Source organism: Ochotona curzoniae, unplaced genomic scaffold, assembly GCF_017591425.1.
Source record: "Ochotona curzoniae isolate NIBS_2020 unplaced genomic scaffold, NIBS_Ocur_1.0 contig_430, whole genome shotgun sequence".
Classification (NCBI taxonomy): Eukaryota; Metazoa; Chordata; class Mammalia; order Lagomorpha; family Ochotonidae; genus Ochotona; species Ochotona curzoniae.
The window spans coordinates 23,372,083-23,387,697 of NW_024466219.1; the positions used below are offsets into that span (position 1 = coordinate 23,372,083).

General features: G+C 40.8%; 1 protein-coding gene across 1 annotated transcript in view; it reads right to left on the reverse strand.

The window, feature by feature from the left end:
- USH2A (usherin) overlaps positions 1-15,615 on the reverse strand; it is a 617,249-nt gene that overhangs the window by 345,661 nt on the left and 255,973 nt on the right. The window lies entirely within an intron of this gene.

Here is a 15,615-nt window from a genome sequence, read left to right on the forward strand (position 1 = left end):
ACACACTGTGCTCTCAGCCTGTGTGACATTCCCTCCCTATTTCCACAGTAGAGGCAGCTTGCTTCTTCAAAAATGTCTCAGCTGGATAACTTTCCCTAGATACAGGACAATTTGACTATATTTGCATTATGTGCTGGGGTACAAAGAGCTATGTTATCAAGCTGTTCTCTAGTCATAGTCTGATTAAGGATTAATGCAGAACAAGGGCTGGTTAAACAAGTGGTCTCCATTACATAAGATAATAAAAAGTCTCTGGAACATCTGGAGCACGTGTTTTATCTCTTTTGCTTTGCAAATTGGGGAGCTTATCAGAACGGATTAAAGTCAATGTCCATAAAAAGTTGTTCTGTTACCTAAACCATAAAACAAGCCCATTGTCTTCAAGACTTAGCAAAGTAGATCTCCTTTGCAATATCCTTGGAGTGACTATTCTAACAGCCTTGCTTTAACTCTCAGAGTGTTACTCTCAGAGACAACAGTACTTCAAGTATGATAATATCATAAAAGGTATTTATCAGTGGTTCTTTTCTATGCCTCTAGAAAAGGTAGTAGAAAACACAAATGATTTTTTTTCAGTGTTAGAGCTAGAAAAACCAGTCATAATATTAATTTGTCATTAAAACACAAGGCACAACACTTGCATAGATGCTGAGTGGACAAGGGAATCAAAGATGACACGAGGCCAATACAAGATAAAAGACAAATAAGAAAAATCAACTAATTACTGAGCATCTGTTTCAGCATCATATTAGAATTTTAGGCTTGGCAGGGGTAGATATCCTAGTGTAGGAGATATTTCAGGGAAATCTTTTTCCTTTCCTTTGAGAGTGTTCTTGGTGCAAGGCAGGCCAGATGACCTCAAACTCCCTATTAGCAACAAAACTCTGTGAAACAAGAAAATGGTCCCAACCATGTCAGGAAACCTGCCAGTCTCTCTTGATAATAGAAGAAGGCAAGCTGAAAAGAGCATTCAATAAGCATAAAGTCAGCATTATTGATGTCTTAAAAGTGTTGGTATCCCATGAAACACAGGAGCGTTTGTTATCTGGATCAAAATCATTGGCACCAGTAGGGCTATAACTCTCACTGCTAAGTGATAATGCATTTTGCATTAATGCTTAACATTGAGAAAACTTGACATGCTCCACCAAGGGAGTTGGAAGTCAAGCAAGCAGATTCCCTTGAATTGTGGTCCTGTGGGCCATAGTGGGTGCAAAAAGTCTAAGCTCAAAGAGCCAGGATAGGAACCTGATTTAAGCAAAGACATTTCAGAGCCAGCCCTACCACACATAGTTCCAAATCATGCCCCAAACAGTGGAGGGGGAGAGTCTTAGCTTGGAGAAGTTTGCAGCTTGCACATCTTTGTAAATGTGTAATGTTTGGGGGGGATTCATAGAATAAAAAAAAAAGCATCTCCTTTCACAGCTTTACTTAACCTGCAGCTGTAACTGTGGTTCACTAAAACCGGGCACCTGATGGGTGACTGAAAAATAAAGCTTTGCATTCTTTTCACCCCTTCCAGTGTCCTGCCTTACAAGAGCCAGCCATGTTAACAGGCACTGTTTCTTTTGGACTGAGAGATTTTGATCTCTAACACTTTCCTGCCTTTGTTCTCACCTCAAGCTTCAAAGGGATCGAAGAGGAATATTCGTAATCAGAGGCAGCTTGATTACCTAAGAGAAAAACATTGCCAAGCTGACATCAAACTGTGCAAGCCTTTGTGCCTTCAGAGCACTCTGAATGCTGAGAAGCACAAACACAACGGAGGAGCTGCTTTGACGTGGACATTCCGTGATTAACTTTTCTAAATGCAGGCAAGTATAAATGCTCAGCCTGGAAGTGCCCTCTGAGACAGGCAGCCGGAACGTAGTCTTTGTAAAGGCAAACACAGTTTGGAGAAGAAAAGGGAACTCCATGTCTGTTTCCACACTTCAGCAGACTCCTCTTCCCTCCCGCACACTACCCCCAGCTGCCAAGCTAGGTGTTTGGCCAGCATCCACTGTAATCTGTTCTCCTTCATTATGTTAATCTGTGGGCGGAAAGATTTCTGTCATCTCCGAATGGCTTGTACAGCAATGGTAAACACCTTGGCCTGTCTGTAATTGGACAGGTGTCTGCATTGATGTCACCCAGCTTTTAATTCAATTAAAGAACTGGCTGCTCTGCTCTCATTACCTACTCATTTCCATTGCACTTTGAGTCTGGCGGTGAAATCTGTGCGCAGCAATTGTCTAGCCCGAGTCCAAAGCCAGTGGTCTCCTCTCAAAGGTCACACACAATATTTCAAACAGACTCCATCAATCCAAGAGTGTTTTCATGCTAGCAAAGGCAACTGGAATGATACGAGGAATTTGTTCTTTGCTATTTCTGTCCCTTCCTCGTTCCCCTCTCTTTGTTTACCTTTAAATTCTTAATATCTAAGCAGTGTCCTCTATGCACTGCCCAGTCATTTGGGGCAGTCACAGCAAACAGAAAAGCTGTTTCTAGCTTCCTCTCCCCAGGGTTTATCCCCATCTCAAGAGAACTCATCAGAGTACAATGCTCTTATTTATTTGCTGGCATTTCACATTTGGATCAAGAAACTGAGGGTGGGCGAGAGCAAGCCATTTATTAAGAGGGCCATCTGGTAAGGGATCCCACACAGGCAGAGCTGCTGCCGCTACCTGGAGACATAATGGAAGAACCCATCTTTTCAAAGAAAACCCAGCCAGAGGAAGGCGCGTAGAAGCAGAGGAGTCTTTTCTTTTCTGGCTCAGAATTTTACTGCAGCCCTAGTACATTCTAATATTTGAGTACATACCTCAAATCAACCCCAATCGATGCATTAAAGACAGTAGATCAATCCAACATGTCATGTTTTCTGCCCACTTAAGGGGATCTCCAGAAATAAATTAAAGTTCTAACACAGACATTTTGATGCAGTGACCCCATGAAACTGAATAATGACATTTGTTAAATATGGATAGAAATGTAATGTTCTAATAGCAATCTGGAACTACATACAGGAGGTTTCTTCTGTGGCTTAAGAAGGTAGGACTTGTTGTTGTGCTTTTGATGTTTAAAGCAAAAAATGAGAAAAATTAATATTTAAGAAACAAAAGTCAATTGCCATTTTACTCAACAGGTAGAAGACTAAGTTTACTCCAAATGTAAGTAATGATTTGGACACATTACAGCTAATGTTTAATATATTTAATCTGCTTCCAATGGACTTTCTAACCTTGTTTATAATTTCTAGTTAGGAGCATGGCAAACTGTAGACCTTGGATCAAAGGCTAAGTGAATGTTATTTACTTTATCAGATAGAGAGCCACATCACAGAGAATGCTTAAAACATATTTTTAAGTGATCTCAAAACATAATCTAGTTACTGGAGAACCATATCCGGGGGGTAGTTTCTGTGAGGGATGTGTGGGCCAAACCCTGTGGAAATTCTAGCCCCACTGGTTAGCTCAACAGTATGGGTGGTGATGGACTAAGCTAGGTGTGACCAAGAAGTTTGCCATCAATCATAGCTAAAGAAACCCACAACAGTCTGGACTGGTCAAAGCAGCAGCACCCGAATGTGCATCCTGAATAGGGTGTGGGGTGGGCAGGGCTGCAATATTCACCAGCTCACACACAGCCAAGTGGAAGGCCAGACTGTGCTGAGCACTGGCCTAAAACCCATTGGCATGTATGAGAACTGGGTCAGGGAGTAGATCAAGTGGAGGAACTTGGGAAACTCCCCTGGTGAGTCACAGCTCCCACTGGTGAACATGTGGTCCAGACCTGGGGGTCAGACAAGCTGGGAAAAGTAGCTCCAATGGTTGGCCATTGTGTGAATTGGTAATGGAACAGGATGTACTGGGCAGGCCCGAGCAAGCCTTGGCCTACAAGCAAAACTAGAAACCAGCATGGAGCACAGGTCATGCTGAGCTAGGATCTTGCACCTACTGGTCTGTGTGAGTCAGGGACACTAAGCCACAGTGTCTAAGGCAGAGGCTGGGACAGGTAAGAGGCTGAGCTAAGCTGAGTCAGAGCAACCACTGGTGTGCGCGTGATCTATGACTGGGAACAGGCAGGAGCTAAGGGGATACCCTAGCTGGGTGGAGGTTCCCACCAAGAGGCACGTGGGCTGGAATGGGGGCTGCGTTCTGATCAGGATACAGTGTAGTGTCCCTTGGCACAAGTGTGGACGGGGACTGGATGCACCAGGCCGGACCAGACCACAACACCGTCTGGTGTCCTGGCAGGACACAGTCCCTGCAGATAAGTGCAAGAAGCAAGATAGGAAACAGCCCAGATTAGGCCATGGAAAGTTTCCCACTGGCATACATTTGGCATGGGTCGGGGCAGACCAGGCTGAATCAGTTCACATCATCCACTGGCAAATCCAAGCACCAGAATAAAGTATGGGTCGAGCCAGGTTCGGTCGCCACAAAAACCAGTGCACAATACAAAATGCTAAGGTGAGGTTGCCTGTGCCAGAAGTGTCCACAGCATCGAACCAGAAAGTGAAAACCAGGAAGGGAGAGGGCAGAGCTGGCAGGGGGAATAAGGGAGGGTTCCCTTGCCAGACAGCTACCCCCACTGGAGAGCGTGGGCTGGGATGGGAGCAGACCAGACTAAGCAGGGCTATAACACCTGTGCGCCTCATATGGACTAGAACAGGGAAAAGCCAGGCTGAGCTGATTATTCCTACTGGTGCAAGCATTAAATTAGAGTGGGTGAGGGTTGTTTGGGCTTAGCCACAGCATCAGCTGGCAGAAGCTGGCACTGGGGAGTAATTCGGTCAAGTCAAATGCCAGAACCACCTGAAGAGTGCATAATCCTGGAGTGAGAGAGACCTGGGAGGGAAATAATGGGCTCCTCCCTCTTGGATTACCACTCCAATGGGAGGCATGAAAATTAGGACAGGGGCTGGGGTGGCTAGACAGAGAGGTGCTCAACAACATCAGTGAGGGTTGGATAGTTGAGCCTGGTTGAATGGAACTAAGCTTCAATACCCATCGACATGTACAAGAGCCAAAAGGGATGTGGGATGGACTGGACTAGTCTGCTACACATATTGGCAAACCAGGGTAGGGGGCAGGCCAGGTGGGTGTTATTGTGGGTCGCTCTGACTAGGCTGCAGCTCCCACTGGTTTATGCAAGGGCCGAGTATGTGCTGGGCAGAACCAGGCTGGACTGCAACACTTATTGGTTCCAGTGCCAGTCGGATCTGAAAACAAAACTAACCCAGCAATTGCAACCACCAGCTGATCAGGGCCATGGACTGTGCCGGGCCCTGTGCTTGCTAGAACACGCAAGAATCTGGTCTGGGAACACCTCAGACAAAGTTTCGTTGGAGATCCCCCCAATCGAAATGCCGGAATCAGAACCCTAACCAAGAAAAGACAGAAGACAGAACAAGTCAATGAACTACCTCAGCTATTTGTTGGCAGTGAAATACTGGGCAAATGGAGACTCTATGAGGGACTGTGTCAATCAGTGGATTCTTCAATGACCTCATCGTGCTTGGAGTGGCGAGACTGGCAGTGATTCATAACTGGTGACCTATCAAAACCACTTGAGCAAATATCTCAGAGCAAGCCCCACATCCGGGTCTTGGGGTGGGTGGGAAACTGGGTGGGGCTTCTCCCTCAATATCCCTCTTTACTTCAGATACATGAAGGAAACAATATGGAAATAATAGTCTTACCCACTTCCCTATAGCCCTTGAACCTTTTTACCCTAATTAACTATGTAAAGATTGTCAAAAGTATAATAAAAAAATTTTTAAAAAACATAACCTAGTTAAAATTCTTTCATAAATCTTACATTCAATTGCAAATTTTAAATCAAGTTCTTAGTGGTAAGAACTACAAAATAAGTCTTTTCATGCCAATTCAGCAACAAGTTTGAATTCATGCACTTGTATTAACTCTTTGTCTCGCATAAAGGATTGATACTCAAAAGTCATTGGGATTCTCTGGACCAGACTAAACATTCTCCAGCAAGGAGACATGAAGAACAGAAAGAAATGAAAAATCAGCCTCGTTGACACAGTATCCTGGGTTCCCCTGAAGTCTCCAGTGACATTATCACTTTATACAGAGGAACCTGGTGGGCCCAAATAGACAGAATGCACAGAACTCAATATTAGAACTTAGGTCTTCTGACCTCAAGATGATGTGGCATGATGGGTAAAGTTAACACTTGAGATGCTAGCCTCTCAAATGGGAACAGGTTCAACATCTTGTCGCTCTATTTTCAATTCAGCTTCCAACCAATGCACTAGCCAAAGTGGGTGAAGACAGCTTAAGTTCTTGGGTACCTAAACCCAGGTAGGAGACCCAGAGGAAACTCTGAGCTTTGGGTTGGAATGTACAGACTACTGAAAAATAAACCTGCAGATGGAAGATTTCTCTTTCTCTATGTAACTTTTCAAGTAAATAAATTAAGCTTTTAAACTTGAGTTTCTCATTTGATCTCATATCCACTTTTATAAGAAGAAACTTATTGAAGAAATGCTAAAAAAATAACAGCATGCTTTTACAGCAAATATCCTACTGAACTGGTACCTGTAAATGTGGTCAAAGGATCAAATTCATGACTAAAACCTATTGTACTAAAATAATATAGCAATATTGACCCATCAAAGTGAGTCAGTGGCTAAAGTATTCTTTTATAATAGCAACTGATTTGTAAGAAACATTTGCATATGCATCCATTATTTCATATAACATCATACTTTTATTTATTGCTAAATATACATATTTTCAGTTCACGTGAGTTGAAGGGATCTTATGCTTGTACCTTCTCTTGCAGTATCAACATCATGTTTACCATGGTGGAAATGGCTACAAAATGAAATCCTACTTTTGCATTGTAGATGATCATTGTAGATAATAAATTAAATAACTTGTAAAAAAAAAAACAGCCTGTCTCTGAATAATTCCACAATGTACAAGTAGTTCAGCCATATTATAGATTCAGGAAAGTTAGATAAAACTATTAACTCGTCAGCACTGCATTAGCTAATGAAATTCTTCTACATTTTCTAAGCAGGAACATTACCTCATTTCTATTTTTAATATTTATGTCATACAGCATATTTTTCAGATTTGTTTTAAGATTTTCATTTAAAGGGACAGTGCAATGGCTCAACTGGCTAATACTCTACCTTCAAGTGCCACTATCCCATTTGAGTGCCAGTTCATGTCCCGGGGCTCTACTTCTCATCTAGCTCCCTGCTTGTGGCCTGGGAAAGCAGCAGAGGACTGCCCGAAGCCTTGGGACCCTGCATCCACATGGGAACCTGAAAGAGTTCCTGCCTTTTGGTTACAGATCTTGCTCCAGCTGATGCAGCTATTTGAAGAGTGAAATAACATATAGATCTTTCTATCTCTCCTTCTTTCTGCCAGTCTGCACTTCCAATAAAAATAAATAAATTGTTCTAAGAGTAATGTTTAAAGAACTAGTTTATGATAAACTGCAAATGTGAAAAAAATCTTTTTGCAGTATCAGAAACACTAGACAGGACACCCTCTAAATTAACCTTTTAGTAATACTACCAGGATACCAAAAATTAATTTCTTCTGATGTTGCTTATCCTGGCTGAAACTATCAATTGCCCATTGATTTTGTATTACAGACTTCTTCAGTAAAATAAAAAAGAATTCTTAACTGAGCAAATGGCTGCATTAAATAAGAACATTTCGCAATACTCCACTCCTCACAGCTGGAACAGTTACGTGACTCAGTTCTGATGACAGAGTGCAAACCGAAGCAGGGAAAATGTCTATGCTACAGTTTAGAGTAAACAAGCATATCCTTCCTTTTGCATTTTGTCTTTCTCTTGCAAGGAAAGCAAACTTGATGGCTAAAGGTCAAGCAGCTATCTTGGGCCATGAGGCCTATACCCTGTCACTAAGTGATGCACATGAAAAAGATGAAATGCATGGGCACCTGGCACTGGAACATGCTGCCTCTGGGTTGACAAACTGTGGACATCAGTTAGGAGACAGAGAAAAAAGAAGCATCTTTTTAAGACAGCCGTAGGTTAATTTTATGTCTCTCAAGAGAAACGAGTTTGAAATGATAAATCAACCTGTTACTTTTTCCTCCATAAAATTTTATTTGCCACATAACATTATACTTAAGTGAGAATGTTTGAGCTATATTTTGGTAGTCTAAATTCACAAATTTGGTGGTAACAAAACTCACAAATTTCATACGGGTATCGAGCACTACTCGGAGCATGGTGGATAACTTTTGTAAAGAAATGAAAATTTTCTGTAGGATATAATTATCACTAATACTGGTTTTCATTATTTTAAATGCAAATAAACATAGTGCTTGAATTTCATTATGAGATATGAGTTTGGGAACCAATCTTTAGGTTCTGTTTATCGAATGAAGCCATTCTTTCTACTGGGAATATATGTCATAAGCCCTAAGTATATACAGAAGTTGTGACTGCTATATACTTTATTTTATACAACTAGAGAACTGTAGCACTGGTGACAGTTTGATAAGAGCCAAGAGTTCAATACTCAATCCAATTCAACATAAAAAAATAATATTTTTGCTCTATTAGCTATAGTCTAAGGGGAAGTTGAAATTTTTTCATCCATTCATCACCCGTTTGCACATTCTTCTTATGGCAACATATTGATGCTATTTTGAGGAAGGCATTGAATATGATTTAACACAAATACAAAACATGATACATGTCCTCAAGAGGCTTATTTTCTAATGAAGAAAACTATGGGTGCACAAGGCTGTTTGTACAACTTTGGCGTAGGAATTCTCAGCTGAGGAAGCCATGTCACGGGATAGCAGGGCAAGTTTGTCAGAACACCTGCCTACCATATTGGAGTAAGTGGATAGAGTAACTGCAGGTCTGTTCTCAATCTAGCCTCTTTCTAATGCATCTAGCAAGGCAACAGAAGATGGCTTCCAAACTTGGGCCCTTGCCACCCAGGTGGGAGACCAGGATACAATTCTGACCTCTGGATTAAAGCTGGCCTACCCTTGGCTACTGTGGCCATTTGGGGAATATAACAGCAGATAAAATCTCTCTGTATCTAGCCCCTTCCTTGGTCATTCTGCCTTTCAAATAAACAGACAAATCACTAAAAACAATAATTTTTAGTTTAATGGAAAAAAATCATGACATTGACTATTAACTCTGCAGACTTCTCAGTTAAGTATGATGATATCACATATAAAGTTTGTGTCAGCATTCACATACATGTATAATTAATGTATATGTGACATACATGTATTGATAGACACAGGGAATAAGACTTTGCATGAACTGAAAGCTGGGTTTAACTTCCAAAGTCAGGCATGAAGCCAAAATAACTTGTGATTTAAAGTCCCCTTGGCAACTCCTATACGGCCCATAAAGTATAGTACATTTCATTTTGTGTATGCCTCTAACTCCTCATTAATCAATGGTTCTTTAAGGCTCTTAGTCTTAATTCTCTTTGTAGGCACCTCAACAATGAGTTTCACCCTTCTATCAATGGCTTGGAAACCCTAAGATTATTCACACATTCTTTTCAGCTAACAGATACAGAAAGTTTCAGGAATGGACAGCATCATATGTCTGTGGCATCATTTTATAAGTATTTTTCATTCTTCTTCTCTGCATTCTCCACATTTTTTGAGCCTAATAAACATTGTGTACCTGCTCTGCATGAATGCCTTTCTTTTTGCATTTTTTCTTATTTCTTCTTCTTTATCTTTTTTTTTATTATTATTTCCCATCTAAGAAGGGTGCTCCTTGTTTTTCTAACATGTATTACAATGTTGGGCAATTGGGTGGTGTGAGCAGGTTAGAAATGCAGACTATTCTATTCTGGCCCCAGATCTAGAGATGGGAAATCTTCCCTGATCCCCATGTAGGCATGATCTTCTGAGCGCCAGGAATGCTCAGAAGCACCGTTCTTGAGGGTCAGAGGTCCCAGTTCTGTTGCCTCTATTTCTTCATTTCACCATCAACCTTCTCACAGCAACACTATAGCACATACAACAAGAGGAGGATTAACCCCTTGGCAGGTGAAAATCGTCCCCTTTCACTGACCACCCCTTTAGCCAGTGTTTCTTAATGTGTTCCACATACTTTCTAAAAAGGATGAAACTGGCATGCTCAGTATAATGCAAATTTCAAATCCATCCACAGAATTGTGTGAGGGGCACAAGGATGCAGTTTGTAAGCAATTTTTGAATTGCCTGAGGAACAACCACATTGAGTCTTAATTAGTAGCAGCAGTATATGTGGAAGAAATAGAAAAACTAGAGATGCTTTCAGTGTGTTAATTGACTTCTCAGATAATTTTGTAGTCTACCTATATAAGAACTGAACCAGTCAATTGCTTTATAAATACAAAGTCTAGTTTTCTACAAATATTTAAATCACCTGAAAGATGATTATTGTTATTCTGCTAAACTATAATATGATAATGTTATTATTTATTCTACCTGAGATCGGAATCTGCAGAAACAGAAGAACATCAAAGTTCCTTTCGGGACTAGGGAAGGGATCTCTCATCCTAGCTTGGTTCCAACTTTGGGTCCCTACCCTATCTAGCAAAGACCATCAGGATTGCTCCAGAAACCCCTCAAAACAAAGAATCTACAATAGATAGACAGAGAACAGCAAGGAATGCTTAGAATCAGACAGGAAAACGGTCAGTGTGGATTCACCTATACCTTACTAGGTGGGACACAAAGATTGGTTACTCCTCACTAGGGTCCTCAAGATTTCTCTACACACCCCTCCTAAAACTGTTCTGCACCTAAACTGTTGACATATGTCTTGTTAGAGTTATAAGCCAGTCTAGACTACCACAGAAACAGCCAGGTTCAGCAAAATTATGCTTCAACACTATAAAATGCTAAATACTATAATGAAAATAGACACGAGACAGCTGAATAGCAATCCATAACCTTTTTAAGGTGTATAGAAACTGAAATTGAAATGTCAATGAAGAAGTCACAGGATGTAGTTAAGAACTTGAATTTTGTTTTCTTCTTCTTCTTGTAACATATTGATTACTCAATACTACATCAATTAATTCCATAATGTTATAAATTGTGGCTGATGTTATGTTGGGGCTTTTAATTGATTGGGATGATACTCTGCCAGCTCTACCTTCAGACCAGAGATGGTCTCCCCAAGAAGCCATTGAACTTATCTGGACAATAAAATGATGGACTCTATGCTTGGTATATGCTTGCAATGAAAGAGTCTCAACTGAACTTGAACTGTGGTAATGCAACAAGGTGGAGGAATCCACCATGGGGGTAGGGTTTGAGGAAGGGTGGGGAGAACCCCAGTGCCTATGAACTGTGTCACATAATGCAATGTAATTAATTTTAAAAAAAGATAACCATATATGTATAAATTTTGGAATCTCTTCTGTCCTGATAAAATGTCAAATTGAACTATGAGGTCACTTACTGAGTCCCTCTCAGTTTGAACATAAACAACATGAGTCTCCAGGAATCAGCTTTTCAAGCTAACAGGGCTGAGGAAGACACTGGCAAAACGTATTTAGAATTCACTGGACAAAAACAAATCTGAAAGTGGGTAGGAATGGGAAGAGCGATAACCTCTTACCACCTTGAGGCTTTCCACCTTGAGGCTCTGGCTGAAGAAATGAACTTCCAGGAAGTCCAGGCTGTGAATCCTTGCCTTACAAGGGCAAGAATCTAGAAGCTATGTGCCAGAGGGACCCCTTGCTGCTGAGTGGGGCTATTAACCCTAGAACTCCCTGTTGCCACTGGAGTTCTTCCCATTTAGTTCTCTGGCTATCTAGCTCATGATCGGTACATATGTTGTTTCATGATTCTATTCTTCCAGTTCTCTTCATTGATGTTTATTTTTGATGGCTTTTTTTGCTTTGTGCTTTTTCTAGGTCTGATCTTAATTGTCCACTTCTTCACAATATTCTTGGGATTGGATTTTTGCTGTCCTGTGACATGTCTTTATTAATGTCCTCTGCATTAATATTTTATTATTTTTATATGTGCATCTCTATTTTCTCATCTGACATTTTTCAGTTCAACTGCGAGATGGAAAATTGGCATAAGTTATAGAAGTAATTGTAACCTAATCGCTGGTGTGAGACTCTTGCTTATAGTGGTGTTCTGAGTGTGACTGCACAACGGAATCATCTGAAATTCTTTAAACCACCAGTACTTAGGCTCCATTCCAGACCCACTGAAATCAGACTGTCATTGGAGCTCACAGGCACCAGCCTCTCAAAAGCTGCCCAAGTAATACGCTGTGAACCTATCATTGTAAAATACTACCTTATACGAATGCCAACGAAATGACCAACATTGAGAGAAACCTGGAAGTACCTCAAAGACAAGTGGACTACTAAATGGAATGTATCTGGAAAACGTACGCCCTATCTGGGTACAAAGTGCCAGCAAGCTCTCAACACACCAATTTGCCAGTCTTGCAATGAAAGGAGTAGAGGGAGCATGGCTGCAGGAAAGCCGAGCACAACTTCCTCCAGTTGAGCCTGTCACTAGCCCGGTGAAGATTTTCACTGGTAGCCATGAATGTCTGGTAAGACGACAGGAAAACATTTTGATTTTACTCTTTAAATAATCACTCTGAAGATAGGTTTAGGAATGGTGCAGTGGAACTGTGGAGATGAGACTGGAGGGTATATTTGAATATCAGAGAAAGTGTAATTCAAAAGCGAAGATGGGAATGTTGCCTGCAAATTACAGAGAATGATCTCGTTCTAGAGAGAATTTCACTGAGGATATGGGCACCAATACTCTAATACAAGGATGTCAGCATCAGAAGTAGAAGTGAGAGTTTAATCCATAGTGCCACAATATCAGCATCTAACATGTAATTTTTATCTTTACTAATCTCATAAACAATGTTTTAATGTCCAATTTACAGGTAAGGAAACTCTAATAAAGGGATATATTTTAAGTTTGACGCTATGCAGCTAAAAGACGGTGTATGTGGCATTTGAATATAGATTGTTTGGTTCTGTAAACTGCTCTGTACTACTAAACTAAAGAGGCCACATGGGAAGAAACTACTTTTTCACAAAAATATAACGATCGTATCTGCACTAAAGCAAATTTTTTATGCCAAAGACTAAAATCTGAAGAATAAAATATCTCATAACGTGAGGGAGAAAAATTAACGAAAAAGAAACACATTCTCTGGTAACATTTTAACTTAATCAGTGAAGGAATCAATATCAACCAATAAAGCTATATTGCCTCAAATAGATGATCAGATTACATTGAAATCAACATGATATGAAGATGCAAAAATAATTGAAAAAATGAAATCTCAACAAAAGTCACATGAGAAGCTCTGAAGGGTGCTGATCTTACACCCAGGAGCAGACTGCCCGTATTCGGTGAACCTTTTTTCTTTTTCATCTTTTGATGTCTGATATCTCAAACAACTGTCAACCAGCAGCCACCAACCAATTCCCATGCCCCCAGTACCTCCACTGCTACAGTTTGGTGCTGCATACTTGGTCCCTAGGGAGCCAGCAATGGGAGGTGATGAGGCGTTTCAAAGACAGGGCCTAGAGAGAAGATTCTAGATCACTGGGGACACTGAATCCCAGTAGGGAATTCAGACACTCTGGAGTAACAGGGACAGGAATAGCAAAGGAGACAAATTGATCGATTGATTGTGAAAACCTGAACTTGACAGCCTCTTGCTGGCACACTGTGTTAGGATCTTTTCCTCCGACACACATACTCCCACCTAACATGCAGTCCTTGTAAGATTCTGAGTTATCCTCTGTTGCCCATCTGGCAAACCTCTCCTCTTTGTTTTAAAATGTTAGTTTCCTTCAGATACTTCATTATAACCATGAAAAGCTGACTACTAAATCCACTAACTTGAGCTTGCTGGGGCTACTTTCTCACCCTATCCATCTCATTTTCAAGCTCTTTTCCCTTTCCTGGGACAGTCTCTGACTCTGACAGTTATCCAAACTGGTTTTAATTTCACTCAACTCACACACTCCCTCATTTCCTAAACCTTATACTGCCAAAGTCATCAGGCAACACAAGAGCTCTCTTTACTCTTTTATACTACTTTGTATCTTTTTTCAACTTCCACTGACTGATTTAACTTCTGTGAGACTCAGAGAAATGGAGAGGAACAGGCAGACTGGAATCTGCCATCTTGTATTTCACACCGCCAGTGCTCACAGTGGTCAAGGCTGAGTGGGGCTGAAGGGAGGAGTGGGGATTCAAGCCCCAACAGGCAGAAAAACTACAATGAATATATAGGTCTGATACAGAGGAAGCAAGTAAAACTTTACACAATAGTTACACTTATTGTAAACTATTTAGTTTCATCTAAAATGTACAACCATCAACTGAGCAGGATGAGGAAGCAAAGTTAAAATCTGGATGGCTTGGGAAAAGTATAATGTATGGATAAGAATAGGACAAGGACTGTTTACAGAATAGTGGTGGGCTTGATGCCATCATTGAGTGCCATTTGCCAGTGGGGATTAAGACTCTTTGGTGACAAACAATTTGGTATTTTATAGCCTATATATCTGCCACACATTAACAGGGATAAAATTTTCTGTGGACTGAATTGGGGTGGGGGTTATCAGACATTTAAAATAGGGAAGAAGCAAGTGGAGGCTGTGAGAGTCATTTCTGTTTTGTTTTGTTTTGTTTTTCTACAAATTAGTTGTATATTAGAGCCACAAATTCCAAACAAGGAAGTCAAGTCTTGAGGAGAATGAAAATCGATATGCTAGAAAGATATTTAATCCTCTTCCAATATTTATATGAATGCTCACATTGTAAGAAAGTTTTCCATCACATATAATATATGTTGAGGAGTCAAAAGTTTACATTCAACTTTCCACTTAAAAACTTGAAAACAAGGTCTTACTGCATTTGCATGAGTTTGTTGGGTAGGTACGTAACAGGTGTATAGTTCATGATGATCATTGTGTGTGGCATGCTGCACTGTGAGACATTGATTCCCTGATTTGCCAGTCAAACTACTGAGGATCCTGTACTCTTCCACCTTGAGATAATTGGGCTTGATCAACAATTTTACAGCATATAATAGTAGTATGAACTTGGGCTGGTCCCAAAGAGTAAATGGCTGCATGGTAAAACAGGCCATCTGACATTGTATGAGTCGCATACATAGGCATCTCCCAAAGACAACAGTGAAGTTACAGGGCTGGAACTGCCTGTGATCTCATCTTCTGGGGAAAGGGAGACCATCAACCTTGAAATGAAGTCATCCATAGAGCCCATGCTCTCATGAATTATCCTTCTCATCCCAGAAAAATACAGTTTTTTTTTTTAAACCAGGATTGATGGTGAAAGTTAAATTTTGAAGTTTTAAAATACGTGTTTTTATCTAAGGATGAGAGAGGAAAGGGAGGGGAGGAAAATGGGAGAGGGCAAGAGAAAGAGGGAGCTTCCACATCCTGGTTCACTCCCCAATGATGAGGACTGGACGAAAATCCTTGCTAGGAGCCAGAAACTCAACCCAAGTGTCTCCTGTGAATGGCGTGAACTCAAATACTTAAGCCCCTACCACCAACTCCCAGGACCCACATGAAAAAGAATGCTGGATTCAGGCACTGGACATCAAAG